Raw genomic sequence first — 17,005 nt, 5'->3', positions numbered from 1 at the left:
ATACACTGTTTATGGTGGTAAATCCTAATTATACACTTCCCTAATATCACCATTTGCTTCCATATATATATCTACAGATAGAGTGCTCTATTCATTGTTAGAAAATTAACAATTCATTGCTAAAATGTTCTACTAAAAAAGTGACAGTACCTCAGTCTTCATACTAGAAAGTCCAATTTGTGCTATGCATCAATACTTTGGTCAACAAAATATGTGCCACATAATGTGTGTTATCTCCTCCTATGTTTTTGCCAAACTGTCCACTTTGTGAAACTAACTCTCCAGTTTCCATCTGACTTAAAAAGCACTTAACTGTATTTTTATAAACAATTTGAGTTAAATGTTCTTCTTGGTTCACCTCAGGTGTCCCTCAATTAAATGGGAGGCAAAAGTAAAAGGAGAGAATTTAGATTGCATAAAACCTTTTATTAAAATATTTGGTTAAAAAACAGTTAAAGTAGTTCTAAGGGCAGAAGGTATTTTATCTTAATGCATTATATGAATTAAGATAAAAAAAAAAACCTCAGTGTGTGACTCTGCATTGCTGGTTTCTATTTCATTGTTGAGCTGAATGTGGACAAGATCTCATGTCATCCGATGAAGGAAAGCTGTTTGTTGGAGGTCTGAGCTTTGATACAAATGAGCACAGTCTGCTAGAAGTTATTCGGTAAATATGGACACATCTCTGTAGTGGTTGTGGGGAAGGATCGGGAGACCAAGAGATTGCATGGCTTTGGTTTTGTCACATTAAAAAATGCTGTAGATGCAAAAAATACCATGACAGGGATGAATAGGAAGACTGTGGATGGTCATTAGATTCGGGTTGATCAGGCTGGGAACCCCTCCAACGACAGGAGAGGAGGCTACAGAGGTAGCACATCTTTTTTTTTGGTTCAATAATTTTTATTCAGAAATCATAGAATACAGATGATAAAATCAACAATGAACTCAGTAACACAGAAGCACACATCTGCATAGAAATCACAGAGAAGAAAAAAGATAGTGCAGCAGAATATAAATCGTTGTGGCTAATATCCAGACCTAGATGCAACAGCTATACACGGTAGATTATTCGTCATACATAGGTTGGCCTTTATTAAATCCATATAACTGATGCAATCTGTCCAACCCAGATATTACAGTGGAAGGGATGGGAAAAAAGGGGGAAGGAGGGGTGGGAAGAAAAAAAAAGAAAAAAAAGGGGGGGGGGGGTAAGGGACCTTTAGATGTGGAAAGGTGCCATATAAAGTGTATCAGTAGACCTCACATACAAATCACATAAGTCCGTAAATAAGAAACTTTTCATACAGTAAACAGACGGTCAACCCTTCTGGGCGTAGTAGACAGGAAGTGCAGCCCCTGGGTCAGGAGCCCCCATCCAATATTAACCTGTGTCTAATGCCTTGTATTGGCTCGAGTAGCGAAATATCACCCATGGAGACCAAATGGAGTTACATTCTTCTATAGAGTCATTCGCAATGGCAACCGTTTCCTCCATGTGATGCACGGCTGATACTGAATTGAGCCACTCAGATATGATTGGGGCATTTTTGGATTTCCAATGTCGAGGGATCAGGATTTTGGCAGCGTTCAATAAATGTCTCACCAATGACTTTTTGTAACGTTTGATGGGGATATCAGTGATGTGTAGTAGGCAGCATTGGGGACTCAGGGAGAGGGATATAGCAGTAATTGATTGAATTAATTTGCGCACCTTCTCCCAGAAAGGTCTCAATGATGGGCAATCCCACCATACATGGAACATTGTGCCTTTATCTTGTTCACACCTCCAGCACAAATCAGAGGACATCGGGAACCATTTTCTCACTTTTACAGGTGTGGCATACCATTGCGTAAGGACTTTATAGGACATTACTTGGAACTTAGTACCAATGGAACATTTATGAGCAAAAATAGTAGCTTGTTGCCATTGTTTATCAGAAATGGCCATGTTTGTGATGTTTCACTACCTTATGAAATGTTTTTAGCGTCGTTCCTATAAGGGGGTGGTTTTGTACCTCCCACGGTAGCTTCCCCCAGGGAATCCAGGGAGTGAACCTCAGAGGTAGGCCTGAAATTGCCTCCTCTAGGAAGATACAGTCCCTGTGCTCCCGATGGCAATTCCAGTCCAGGACTCTAGTCAAGTGAACCCCACAGTGATAAAGTGTGAAGTCTGGGAGGCCTATGCCACCTGCCAGCTTGGGCTTGGTGAGAGTGTCAAATTTTATTCGGGACCTTCTCCCCATCCAAATAAAAGTGTGAATCATGGCCCTCAAGCATTTAAAGAATTGGCAGTGAGGGAGTTGGGAGTGACACCGGGAGGGTATGAAAATAGTATAAAACTCTAGGCAACACCACCATTTTAACTACGGCCACCCTTCCAAACCAGGACAGGGGTCTATTGTGCCATACCGATTGGTCTCCTTGGAGTTTGTTCAGAAGGGGGGGGGGAGTTAGCCTTATAAATATCCGTCAGATTTTTGGTGATCTGAACCCCAAGATATGAAATAGAAGAGGACACCCATCGAAATGAAGAAGCGGCCAGCGCTCTAGTTAGGGACTCGGTGGATAGGGTAAGGTTTAGGGCCTCTGATTTCTCATAGTTGATCTTCAGATTGGATACATATCCAAAAACTTGAAAGGCTTTAAACAGGTTTGGGATGGAAATAAGTGGCTGTGTAAGAAAAAACAGGAGATCATCCGCATAAGCAGCTATTTTAAAATTGCGGTCCTTAATCTGGAAGCCTTTTATGTTTGGATTGTCATTCACTGTGCGAATAAAGGGTTCCAAGGACAAGATGAACAGAAGCGGGGATAGGGGACAACCCTGTCTAGTGCCATTACTAATATCCACCGCTTCTGACAGGGTACTATTTATTTTAAGTTTCGCTTGGGGTTTGTGGTAGAGGGCCGCCAACCACTGCATCATGTTGGCGCCCAAACCAATATGCTTACAAGTAGCAAAGAGGTAGTCCCATGCCACACGGTCGAAGGCCTTCTCCGCGTCAGTAGACAGGAGAAGGCCCTCGACGTCCCCCTGAGTTGCATGGTGAATTATGTTTAAGGTCTTGGTGACGTTGTCACGAGCCTCCCTCCCTGGCATGAATCCCACCTGTTCTCCCCTGATCAGAGTAGACAGATATGAGGACAGCCTGTTGGCCATGATTTTTGCAAGAATTTTTAAGTCCAAGTTTAATAAAGAGATGGGCCTATAGCTGGAGCATTCAGTGGGATCCTTTGCTGGTTTGGGAAGCAAGGCGACATGTACTGAGGTAAAGGTATGTGAGGCAGTAGGGGAAGCAGCAAGAGAATTTAGGGCCTTAAGAAGGGGCGTCTTGAGTAGGTCAATGAACCTTTTATAGTAGTGGGCCGTATACCCGTCTGGGCCTGGACTTTTGCCTAGTTTGAGGGTCGCAATCGCCCTCAACAGTTCAGTTTCAGTAATAGGAGCGTCCAAGGAGTCTCTGTCAAGTAGAGGCAATGTGGGCAAGCCACTATCGGTAAGGTATGAGTGTAGGATGTCCTCCCTAGAATCCTGGAGTTCTGGTGGTTTGCGGGGGAGGGGCAAATTATACAATTTCAAATAAAAAGTGTGGAATCGTGACACAATATGGTCATTCCTGTGGAGTAACCTGCCGTCCGTATTTTTGACGGACAAAATGGATTGTGAATGTGTCACCTCTTTGAGGGCTTTCGCGAGGAACTTCCCGCACTTATCCCCATACTCGTAATAGAAGCCCTTCCGAAAATATATTACGCTTTTGGCTGTAAGATTAAGTAGGGAATTCAATTTATCTCTCAAATTTGTCAACCCGTCAAGTGTGGCTTCAGCCCAAGACTGCTTGTGTTGGGCTTCCAGCACAGCAATTTCAGAGGCAAGTGAGGTGACTGCTTTGGTCGCCTCTCTTTTCCTATGAGCCCCCATACGGATGAGCTCGCCGTGTATGACGCATTTGTGTGCCTCCCATATTGTCATGGGAGACACATCCGTGGTGTTGTTAGTGCGGAAGTATGCTTGCAACTCCGAGGTGATCGTCTGGCAATTGGTAGAGTCCGGTAATAGGGAGGGGTTCATTCGCCAATGGCATGATTTAGGAGATCTATCTGGTGGAGCCAAAGAAATCGAAACTGGGCAGTGGTCTGACAGTGTCTGAATGCCAATGTGGGCTGTGTTCAATAGGGTTAGATCACGTTGAGTAATAAAGATATAATCAATGCGAGAGTGCTTTTTGTGCAGCGCCGAATAATACGTAAAATCTTTCCCCGTGGGGTGTACCGGGCGCCAAGAGTCCACTAAATTGACAGAGTTCAGTAACAGTTTAATTTTCTGGAGTATAGCATATGTTATACTGGATTTACCATTTGACGTATCCTGTAGCGGAAGTAACGGGATATTAAAGTCGCCACCTAGTATAACGCAACCCGTGGCAAAGCCCTTAAGCTCTTCTAATAGGCGACGGCAAAAGGCTAGATGCCCAGAGTTAGGAAAATATGCATTTGCTAATGTGATGTGCCAAGATCCTTTTAAAAGTAAAAATCTACCTAGGGGGTCCACGTACTGCTGAGTGAGCGTAAAATTAGCATTCTTATGTATTAGAATCGATACCCCTTTAGATTTATGGGCTGGGTTTGGCGCGTGATACACCTCCGGGAAGTGTCTATCATATAATCGTGGAATAGAGTGGGCACAAAAATGGGTTTCTTGCAAAAATACACAAATGCAGGCTTAGCCTTCCTCAACTCCCTCATCAAAGATATCAGTTTCTCAGGAATGTTAAGACCTCTAAGGTTATGTGAAATCAAAGTAGGGTATTTACCCAGGGCCGAGTAAGCCATGATGAGTATGAGTAGCGCAGGGCTGCTAGGGAACACACCACAAGCAGACCCCCAAGGAGAGGTGGAAAAAAATCGGAAAAAAATTAAAACCGAAAGGGTAGAAGGGTAAAAGGGGGAGGGGGGAGGAGGAAACAAAGAGAAGGGGTGATAAGGTAAATAGAAGGAGGGGGATCAGCAAGGATAAGTAAAGATAACCCTCCGGACAGACAAAGGGATTCAAATAAGAAAACAAACAAGCACACTGCCCCAGCCGCAGAGGGGCTCTATAGATTGTGCCCAACCTGGACCTGTCCACGAGGGGGGCTAGGAGTCAGACAAATAAAGATGTCATAACCCCCATGGGCCATCCAGAACAGGCACAGTGTGGAGTACGTGGGAGCAATTGGCGACAGGAAAAACAACAGGAAAGGGCTACCAAAGTCAATTATAATATCTGTAAGTAAGACATATGGCAATCCCCTCCCGCAGCCTATAACAAGTCAACACTATGCATAAAATTCAACACTGACATTATAAACAAAACTAACACCATAAATTATGGATCCAGGTAGGTGAATACATCATAACAAAAATAACAACAGGTAAACGCATATCACCGGTCCTGTTAGGTAGAAGTTAAGAACCCTATAGTAGACATCCGGGAAAATTACCGAACCCCCTGGAGAACGGAATGAAAAAAAAAGGGGGGTCTCTCCGCTCTACTGCACAGGATGGAGGTGTGTAGAACTTCAAAGGTGCAGCATGGGTAAACAGACCACCGAAGTGCGGAAACACTCAGCATAAGGGCGGCGGATAAGTCAGAGAGCAACGTTCAAGTGCCCACCATAGTAGCCCTACAGCCATCGTTGGGGTTCAGCCTGGGACCACAGATGAATGTAGACATGGAAAACATGGGATATAAAACCCCAGACGACTTACATCAGCCATGGCTCGTCAAAGTATGTGTAGAACGTGGACGACTGGGAAGATCTTGCTTCCTCCGGATCCTGTCGCTGGTGAAACTTCCCCTTCTTGGGCACAGGTTTGGTAGGAGTAGAGAGTGGGGAGATCAAAGGACTCTGCAGAGGTGGTGGGAACCTGAATTCACAGTACCAGTCGGGTAAGTCCATATGTGGAATACGTAGAGCTGAGCAGAATGATGGTAAGTCACCCGGTGTTCTAAGGGTGTGTGTCACCCCTTCTGCTTGAACTGTTAGGGCAAAAGGGAACCGCCACCGATATGACAGTTGACGATTTCTCAGTGCTTCCAGCAGTGGGCATAAGGCTCTATGATTGGCCAGGGTGATGGGGGATAGATCTTGGAACAGCGTGACTGTGTGTTCATTATAGGTAATGAGCTCATTCAGTGTTGCCCGCATGAGAATGTCCTCCTTTAGCTTGTAGTCTGTAACACAGCATATCACATCTCGAGGTGGCACCGGATCGCTCGGTTTAGGCCTGAGGGCTCTATGCGCGCAATCTAAAACAATCCCAGCTTCAACAGGCCTTTCCAGTAAATTGTTAAAAATGGATGTGAGCGACGGGACGATCTGCTCAGATGAGATTGACTCTGGTATTCCCCTCACCCTGATATTATGTCGTCTCCCTCTGTTCTCAAAATCCTCCAAATGGCAGTTAACCGCTATTAGCTGAGTGGCATGGGCAGAGGCTACTGTCTCTAGTCTGGTAATGGCTTTATCTCGTTTATGCCCATGTCTGAGTTTTCTCAGTCAGCGCCAGCATGCCCGCTTTGAGCTCTGTGATGGCTGAGGAAAAGGCATTTTTTATGTCCGCAACAAAAGCAGACATGTCTGCGACCGTCAGGGATTGGTCTCGTGTAGGGTGGCTTCTTAACAGGTCCTCCGATGCAGCTTGGGAGTCCTCACTACAATCGTCCTCGTGGTCCACCGGCGCCATCATGGAGGCCTCGGGTCCCCGTGAAGAACGAGACCGGGATCTGAACAGTTCCGGGATACCATGCGGTCGTTGCGTAGTGGACAGGTTACGGGCCGGTGTGCCAGCCTGGGACTTGTTGTGTTTGCCCATTGTAAGGATCCAAGCGGTCAGTGTGAGGCTAAAGGCTGCGGGAAGAGTGGAGCTCTGTCTCTATGCTGCCATCCGCGCCGCGTCCCAAGCCACGCCCCCACAGGTACCACATCTTGAGTAAGAGGGTTCTTCCATGGAGGCAGAGGCCGTGGTGGTGGTGGTGGATATGGAAGCAACCGGTTTGATAACCGAAATGGAGAAGACTATGGCAGTGGATCCCAGGATTATTGTAGCAGTGGAAAGCGTCAACGTTATGCAGATCGCTTAGGAGGAGGAAGCTCATACAGAGACAGTTATGACAGCTATGCCTCACACAATGAGTAAAATCCCTTCCTGACTCAAGATCATCTGTAAGAGAAGTCTGGTTAACAAACACACATTGGCGCACAAGCGTGGGCACACCAGTGTGTGCACAAAGAATGACATGTATTGTGCAATGACAAGTGCATGTGCACGTTCTGGCACCAGTTAGCCTATTTAAACTGAGCAATGAAACATAAACATTGCTAAGTGCTCTTTCAGCTTGTACATGCTTAACTGTACCTTGATCTGTTTCAGTTTCCCGTGTTTGATCCGGATTTACCTGAACCTTCCCTTGGACTTCCACCTGCCTACCTGTGACCCAGCTTGTGTTTGACCCTGCTCCTGCTTGATGCTTCTGTAGCTCGCTGACCGACTGTGTACCAAACCCAGCTTGCATCCTGTTTTAGCTTCTGCCTCACATTCCTGTATCTGCTCTGCCTGGCTGTTGATGACCCCCTGGCTTCTGTTTCAACCACACTTCCACCTGCTGATCCAGCAACATGGAGTTCCTGTGCTCAGTGCCTATCCAGTGATCTGCAACCATTGGGTTGTTGCCAAGGCCCTACCCGTACCACCTGCTACATCAGCCCTCGTGCCACTCTGTACCCTTCACTTCCTGTCATCTCTACCAAGGGCGTTAGACAGGAGGTACAAGCTCGTTCTCCACCAGGTACATGACATCTGTCTTCCAATGGCTATTTATAAAGATTTTTGGAGCTTTGTTCAATCAATATGTACTATTTTGTTCTATTTGTCTGCACTTTTTTTAAAACATATTTGATAATTGCCTCAAACTGTGAAACAGCTGTCCTATCTGCTTTTATTATTTTTTTTGTATTATTTTGGCCCTGTTGTATAATGTTTGTAGTGAATAGAACATTTATTATCATTTTGCTGTTTCCCTAAGGCTCATTAGATAAGTTTCTCTTAAGTTATGTGGAGTGCATTGGAGAGGACCCAGTCCATCAGCAACAGATTCTGGTTGATAATGCTTTTTGAGGCGTTAGTTTGCTGTTGGACTTGATCTTTGATGCAACATGGTCTTTTGAGTTTCCTGTTGCTGTACATACTGCAAGGGTTTATGGGCCCCAAATGCTTATAATTTTTAATATTACCTTGTGGACACATTCTTTTAGTATAACAAGGTAACTCAGAGCCAGGGTGCACTGTAAATAGTGGCTCAACCTCCTTGATATACCTAAAGAGAACCTCCTTCCCAATCTCTCCAGTAACATTTGCTAAAGAAATTTGAAACCATTTTTTTAGACTGTTTTTTTTTTTTTGCCCAAAATGGTATCAGTGGTTATACATTTTCTGTACTTTGGCTTAACAAAGCCCATTATCTCTATCTGTCCAGTAACACTTTTGTTCATATTTGTCATTTTTACTATGAATTTCCTGTACTCTTCATTTTGGCTTCACAAAGCCTATTAACCCCCCTGACGGTATTCCCGAGTCTGGCTCGGGGTGGAATTTTTATATCAAAAGCGGTAACCCCGAGCCAGACTCGGAAATGCATCGCTGGATCCAGGAGGAGGTTTACTTACCTTCTCCCTCGGATCCAGCGGTGTCCCCCCGCTGTACGAGCAAGCCATGTCTCGCTCGATCTATCACATCGCTGATCTCTGTTCCCTGCGAGTGTTGCGACGGAGATCGGCGCCAAATTCAAAAAGTGAAACACACAGTATACATACAATATAATGTAATCTTACAGATTACATTGCTGTATGTAATTATTTCACATCCCCTTGTCCCTAGTGGTCTGCCCAGTGTCCTGCATGCAGTTTTATATTATAAAAACTGTTCTTTATGCCTGGAAACTGGAGATTGTCCATAGCAACCAAAACTGTCCCTTTACATCAAAAATGATTTCAGACCAGCTAGAAAACAGCGATAATAAATTGGAATCACTCGCAGAATTGAGCGATAGCGATTTGTAGAGAGATCCGTCATCAAATACTGAAAACTAATGACAGTGACAATTCTGCAACTGAGCAAATTTCAGTGTTTTTGATTTGATTACATTATTGAATATTTTTTTTTATTCTTATATTATTATTTGGTACAATTATTTATAATTATTTATTATATTATAATTTATGATTTCATTTTTCAAACTTTATTATACCCGGGATGTCTGCTAGACTCTGGTTTGGACAGATTTAAGAGAGTTATTCCTAAGAATTACAGGACTACAATATAAAACGCCAAATTTTCATGCAAAATAATGGTAACGCTTTTAGCACCTAAAATCCGAAATAATCGTACCGCCAGGGAGGTTAAAAGACCATCTAAAAAAACATTCAGTGTGCAGCAGCAACCAATAGCCCCCTAATACTTACCTGAGCCTCATCTCGATCCAGCGATGTTGCATTAGAGCCTCGACTGTCTCCCTCCTGATTGGCTTAGACACAGCTGTGGGAACCATTGGCTCCCGCTTCTGTCAATTTAAAGTCAGTGAGCCAATGAGGAATGAGGGGGGCAGGGCCGCGGCTCCAAGTCTGAATTTACACACAGAACAGTGGCTCGGGTGCCCCCATAGTAATCTGCTTGCTATGGGGGCACTTAACAGAAGGGAGGGGCCAGGAGTGCCAGTGAAGGATCTGAGAAGAAGAGGTCTAGGGCTGCTCTGTGCAAAACCACTGCATAGAGCAGGTAAGTATGACATATTTGTTATTTTTAAACAAAAAAAATAAGACTTTAATACTACTTTATATCCAACATGTCCTATATAGAAATAATAATTATTATTTACATATAGATACTTCCAAAACCAGACCAAGATAAGTTACTAGAGGGTAAAAAGATACATCCTTTTTTTAGACCACAGGGGGTCTTTAAACCAAATTGAAATTTACAATTGGCTTCAGCTTGAAGCAACCTCTTATTAAGGTCCTCCTTTTTAGGGCCAAGTTTACTATCCTATTTGGTCCAACATTTCAGGCACTCTGGTTTGCCATTATGTTTTTCTCAGACGTGTCTCAACACTGGTTGCCTCTTTTAATAATATACTGTTCACATGTTCTAGGACTCTCCTCAGCTGCCAGTGTTTAGTAGATGCTGGAAAATTAGACCAGCTCACAGTTACCCTATTAAGATTCTATTGTTAAAAGCTGTTTATTCTATTTTGCAAACCTACTTTTCGCCATTTTGAGAGGTTCCCACACCTTTTTTGAAAATTAAATACAAAATTAGGGTTGAATATATTTTTATTATATGCCAGGTAATATGAAATAACAAACATGAAAATAGGTAACCACAATATGTATGCCACCATTAACATCAAAATAGGCACGTTGGTAAGAACAGGAAAAAAAAGAAAACGGGGGAGGGGGGAGGAGGTGGTAAATAAAATAAAAAAGGGGGGTACAGGGGAGTAAAGAGGGTAAGGGTGGGGCAGGGAAGGGAAGGGGGTGAGGGAGCTAAGGCGTCCCTTCCTTAGTGCCAAGTGCATAAGAGTGCAATTGCGGACGGCTTTAATGGCTAGGAACATTTCTTCGCATGGCTATAAACATTAATTTCCCTGCGCAGTGTCATCATCTTTCGGACACCACCCAGGTATAATTGCCATCCATCGTTCTGTCATATATAGGGGGGTAGCCAGAGTATCAATACAGGGGGGTAAAAGAGAATATAAAAATTTGAAAACAGAAACAAACAATAAAAGAAAAGAAAAAAAAGGGGGGGGGGAGCACAGCAAATGCATTTACCGGAGAGGTTATGTGTAGGATATTCTCAGTTGTTGGTATATAAATACAAAATTAGAATGCAAAAGGTGGTGCTGTAATATGCAAAAAATTGTTTTGAGCTGTAAGTTTTATTTTTACATTTATAATGATCTCTTAGCATGGCAGACTATTACTGGATATAGAAATGTTTCCAATAAGAATGAAAAACACATAAAATATGACACTGATTAGATAAAAAAAGAAACAAAAAAAACCCAGCACCTTGCTATAATGTTGTCTGTGGCAATTGTTGAGAGTTCAAAGGACAAAATGCATGTTAGCAGGCTACAAAATATCCCATATAGTTCATTATGTGTAAATATTCAGCAATTTTTAGCTTTACCTTTTGCACTTACAGTACGCTCCCATTCATATGAACAGCCCCACCAGTCCTCTACCCAAGGGAAAAAAACCTGACTGGCTAAAGTTATTATCAAGATTTTAACAAGGGTGCTGAATATGCAGGTTTTCTATCTGTATTATATTTAAAATACGTTTATGTATCTTTATTAAACTGCTTTACATGAATGAATGGTCAGTACTTGGCACATGTTTCCTTTTTTTTTTTTTTTATCTGCCATAGAAAGACTGAATCTGCCTCCTAGCTCCAGCCTATGTATCATTCTGACTTTCATCCTGATAAGAATATGTTATTCCTACATTCACACATTTAAGAGATATACAAACAGAAAGAAAACAGCGCCAACCTAAGTGCAGTATTTTAGATCACAGATATTTATTTGTAAAGTAGTACACTCACTCTCTATCGGAATGTTTCAGGCACATTCCGATAGAGAGTGAGTGTACTACTTTACAAATAAATATCTGTGATCTAAAATACTGCACTTAGGTTGGCGCTGTTTTCTTTCTGTTTGTATATCTCCTAACCCCCCTAGCGGTAATCCCGAGTCTGGCTCGGGTTGGGATTTTAATTACAGGAGCGGTAACCCCGAGCCAGACTTGGGATCGCTTCGCTCGATGCAGGGGAGGACACAGGGAGAGTTACTCACCTTGTCCCCTGGATCCAGCGATGTCTGCCGCGATGTGTGAGCGAGCCGTCCTGCGCTCGATTCACAGTGCCGAATGCCGCCGAGCTCCGTTCCCTGCGACGTTACGGCGCACGGGAGCGGAGAACGGCGGCAAATTCAAAAAAGTAAAAGTACACAAAACACACACAGCACTGTAATCTTACAGATTACAGTGCTGTATTAAAAAATACACACCCCCTTTGTCCCTAGTGGTCTGTGCAGTGCCCTGCATGCACTTTTATATTATAAATACTGTTTTTTTCTGCCTGAAATTTGGAGATTGTCCATAGCAACCAAAAACTGTCCCCTTTTCAGTGTTTTAGGATTTGATTACATTATTGAATATTTTTTATTATTCTTTATTATATTATAAACTTTATCATACCCGGGATGTCTGCTAGACTCTGGTTTGAACAGATTTAAGAGCGTTATTCCTAAGAATTACAGCACTACAAAATAAAACGCCAGATTTCCATGCAAATTAATTGTACCGCTTTCAGCACCTTATTCCAGACTGAATCATACCACCAGGGAGGTTAAAGGTGCCTTCTACCCTTCAACATGCTGCCTACCTGCTTGTGCTAAGAAATCCTTCTTTTCCTATGGCTATAACCAACTATTCTTATAACTATTGACTATTGGCTATAACCTATGATTTTACATCAAAACCTGCCAGCTATTTATTGACTATAAATAAATTGACTATTATTAATTGACTTTATTGACTATTATCTGCCATATTATCTGCCATATTTACTAAGAACTGCAAAATTCTGTGGAGCAGCAGATTTGAAACCCTAAAACCACAGTATATACCCCCATTTCCCCATCCCATTTTTCTCCCCTCCGTTTTCCCACAAGCCTCCCCCTCCCCCCATCCTGGACATATATAACCCAGCAGCGCAACACACAAAAAAACATTTTGGTTTACTCTACATTCACACATAAATACCTGCTGTCAGCTCTCCAACTCTTAAACAAACCCAAACATATTCCCATTGCCTACATTAACCTCCCTGGCGGTATGATTAGTTCTGATTTTAGGTTCTGAAAGCGGTACAATTATTTTGCATGGAAATTTGGCATTTATATTGTAGGCCTGCAATTCTTAGGAATAACTCTTTTAAATCTGTTCAAACAAGAGTCTAGTAGACATCCCGGGTATGATACAATTTATAATATAATAAATAATGATAATAAATAATAATAAAAATGATTCAATAATGTAATCAAATCCAAAAATACAGAAATGTGCTCATTTGCAGAATTGCCGCTGTCATTAGATTTAGTGTTTGATGACAAATTTCCCCACAAATCGCTATCGCTCAATTCCAAAAGTGATTCTAATTTATTATCACTGTCTAGTTGGTCTAAAATCACTTTTGACATAAAGCGACACTTTTTGGTTGCTATGGACAATCTCCAAATTCCAGGCAGAAAAAAAAACAGTATTTATAATATAAAAGTGCATGCAGGGCACTGCACAGACCACTAGGGACAAAGGGGGTATGTATTTTTTTATACAGCACTGTAATCTGTAAGATTACAGTTCTGTATGTGTTTTGTGTGGTTTTACTTTTTTGAATTTGGCGCCGATCTCCGCTCCCGTGCGTCGTAACGTCGCAGGGAACAGAGCTCGGCGGCACTCGGGCACTGTGTGAATCGAGCGGAGGACAGCTCGCTCACACATCGTGGAGGACATCGCTGGATCCAGGGACAAGGTAAGTAACATCTCCCTGTATCCTCTCTGTATCCAGCGATGCAATCCCAAGTCTGGCTCGGGGTTGCCGCTCGTGGTACTGAAATTCCAGCCTGAGACAGACGGGATCACCGCCAGGGAGGTTAAGGTAATCATGAGTCATGAGTGGCACAGTAGGTAGTATGTAGAGGGTTTACTTGTCTCACCATTTTCCAGCAAAGTATGTTGGCAAATGTTTATATTGGGTAGGGTAGCTGTGCAGCTGGCCCAGGATACTGGAGTGGCACTGAAAGATAAAAGGATGGCCCACCATACAATAGAAAGGTTAAACTACACCTTTCCACAACTTGATGAAGCATGTGAAGTTTGGATCAGGTTAAAATCTGTTGTTTAATACTTAGGATTTAGGTCAGATTAAGCATGGTATTAGGTTTTCAGTAAAGTTAAGATCCAGTAGACATCGGGTAGCAAGATCCACATGATGATTATTGTGCTTTTTTCCTAAGCCCAAGAATTGTGTTATGTTGTTCCTGAGTCTTGGAATCTCTTTGTAACTCATTTGAAATTGTTCAAGAAATTTAGTATATACTGTAACCATCCATCATCTGTACCTGGGTTTTGTAAAAAAAAACAAAAAAAACACACTTTAGTAAACATTATTTATTAGTCCAAAACCTGTCTTTGTGCTTACTACCAAACCTCTTATTAAAATTACCAATACATTCTGGAACATAAATACATGGTCTAGTTCTTTCCATAAAACTATCATCACAAAAGTTTTATGTCCTACCTGCATTTGCATGTGTTTTCTCTGGATGTTCTGGTTTATTTTATACATTACAACTTATTAGTATATTAATAGGTTGACTGGCTGATGTATGTCTAAATGAATGTTATGGAAACATATATGTAATATGTTTATGTTGTATAAATAGCAGACTTAGTAATATGTAGTCACAGATATTTTATTAGAAACATAGCTTCTGCAATATTGGTTTAGTTACCTAATATCATTGCAGATATGTGCTTGATTAGCATGTTTGATCAATGTTAGCATGTCTTTCCCATGTTTCTACAGGCTAAACTTACCTATCTAAGATAAATGCAGTGTGCAGAACCTAGTTTTATGTTCATGTGTAACTATATCATTTCTAAGATAGTCATAATGTAGATTTAGTCTGTTGGCCAAATTCTGCTATAGCTAAATCAATGTTTAGTCTTGTCCACAGAATCAGCTGACTGACTCAATCATTTTGTTAAACTGAAATAGATATAATTATGGCACAACACAATGTTTCACTACAGGTTGCATTTTATTTCTACTGAACATAAATAAAAAAAGTCTGTCCCCTATTTAGGGTCCAGCCATGATTTTTAGTTTTCAGCTTGCTTTATGTTGTTTGGTGACGCATGAAAACTGCATGGGAGGTAAACAAACAGGTCTCTGCTTTCCTTTACACTGTGTGTGGTCTTCTTTTCTGAATACAGTTTGTTTTAGATTGCATGCTTTCATATTTCTAATAAATGGGTTTCTTACTGGTAAATTGAATTGTACTGTAAAAATTACATCAATGTCCCAATACACTGTGAGATAAATAACTGTTCGGTGGGAAAATATACTGTATGTAAACATTTTTCAAGGCTTCCCTTTTTTTAACATTGTGAGGCATATACAACACTAGTCTTACTACCTGAGAATCTACAGGAAAAACAATTTCTACTGACATTTCATATTGACAAACATTAGCCTATTATTTTTTTTGTAGTCCATTCTTTCTCCTTTTTTTCCTTTTCTTTTCTCCTTTTGACTTTCTTTTCCTATCAATCCGGTAGTACAAATGTATCCACTTCAATTGGGTCAGCCTGATCTGGTTCAAACTATAATGCCTGGTACAAACTACAGTTTTATTTTGTGAAACCCTCCCCTTCAATTTGTGACACCAGTATAATTTAATGAACAGCAAAAAAAGGGGGGAAAACACCGCGCTAATCAGAAAAACAAGATGAAAAAACAGCTGCCAACACTTCAAACAAACAAAGTCAAACAATTCAAAACAATAAGTAGTGTAGCGCTTCTATTAAGTGAAAAGGTAATCCCATGAGAAGAAAACCGAATGTGATCACAGGAAATCAAACTTATCGGTAATCACATAAGAGAATCAATGATCACATGGGAAAAGTCCATAGACAATTGCATTACCACCATCAACCTATCTTCTGGTCCTAGGTCTGGACCCCAAGCGCTCCCGACTCAACCGTCGTAAGACCGTGTGAGTCCATCACATTCGGTAAGAGTATTCTACCCATCTCTTTTCTGATATCTTCAGACAAGCTGACATATTGGGCTATACCCGACTTCTGAAGAAGTTCTTATCACACCCTTTGTGCACCAGTCACAATATAGAGGACTTTATTATTTTCTGCAATTGTCTATGGACTTTTCCCATGTGATCATTGATTCTCTTATGTGATTACCGATAAGTTTGATTTCCTGTGATCACATTCAGTTTTCTTCTCATGGGATTACCTTTTCACTTAATAGAAGCGCTACACTACTTATAATTTAATGAACACCTGAGATTGTCTATTCCTAATTCAATGTTGCATATTGCAATGTGGACAACCATGCTCCTCCTGCCATATGATTCAATATTTAGGGGGTTATTTAGGAAAGGCAAATCCACTTTGCACTGCAAGTGCACTTGGAAGGGCAATCACTCTGAATCTAAGAGGTAGATCTGAAATGAATGGAAGCTCTTCTGATTTTATCATCCAATCATGTGCAAGCTAAAATGCTGTTTTTTATTTTCCTTGCATGTCACCCTCGGATCTACAGCGAATTTACTTCCAAGTGCACTTGCAGTGCAAAATGGATTTTCCTTTAGTAAATAACCCCCTTAGTGTTAGCCCTTGTACACATGGTCAGAAATTCTGATGGAAAATTCCTGATAAGAACGTGTTGTTGGATAATGCGACCATGTGTGGGCTCCATCAGACTTTTTTCCGACAATATGATCCGATCGAACTTTGTCCGATCGTTTGTAGAGAATTTCGATCAGACAAAGTGCCACGCATGCTCAGATCAAATTATGAGACCAAAGCTATTGGCTACTAGCCTGAGCGTATTCCCGTCGTAATGAAATGAACGTCATCACGTTCCGAACGATCGGATTTTCCAACAACTTTGTTCGACCATGTGTGTGCAACACCAGTTTCGGACAAAGGTCCGACCGTGTGTACAAGGGCTTAGACATGTGTGATCTGTTCAGGTATGAAATTCAGGACATCGTTTTTGTTATTCAGAGATTTGGATGTATTAAAATCTCCATATCACATTAGTAATGCATTTCAATAAATCCAAGAGTGCAAGCAAGTCACAAGCAAAT

General features: G+C 41.7%; 1 pseudogene; it reads left to right on the top strand.

Moving 5' to 3' along the window:
- Window positions 1-587: 587 nt before the first annotated feature.
- On the top strand, window positions 588-7,185 carry LOC143984292 (cold-inducible RNA-binding protein-like; annotated as a pseudogene).
- The last annotated feature ends 9,820 nt before the right edge of the window (window positions 7,186-17,005 follow it).

Source organism: Lithobates pipiens, unplaced genomic scaffold (assembly GCF_037356315.1).
Source record: "Lithobates pipiens isolate NorthernLeopardFrog02 unplaced genomic scaffold, aLitPip1_a1.2 Scaffold_16, whole genome shotgun sequence".
In the NCBI taxonomy this organism is placed as follows: Eukaryota; Metazoa; Chordata; class Amphibia; order Anura; family Ranidae; genus Lithobates; species Lithobates pipiens.
The sequence above is the reverse complement of the archived record's forward strand: the minus strand, read 5'-3'. Positions and strand labels throughout refer to the sequence as shown.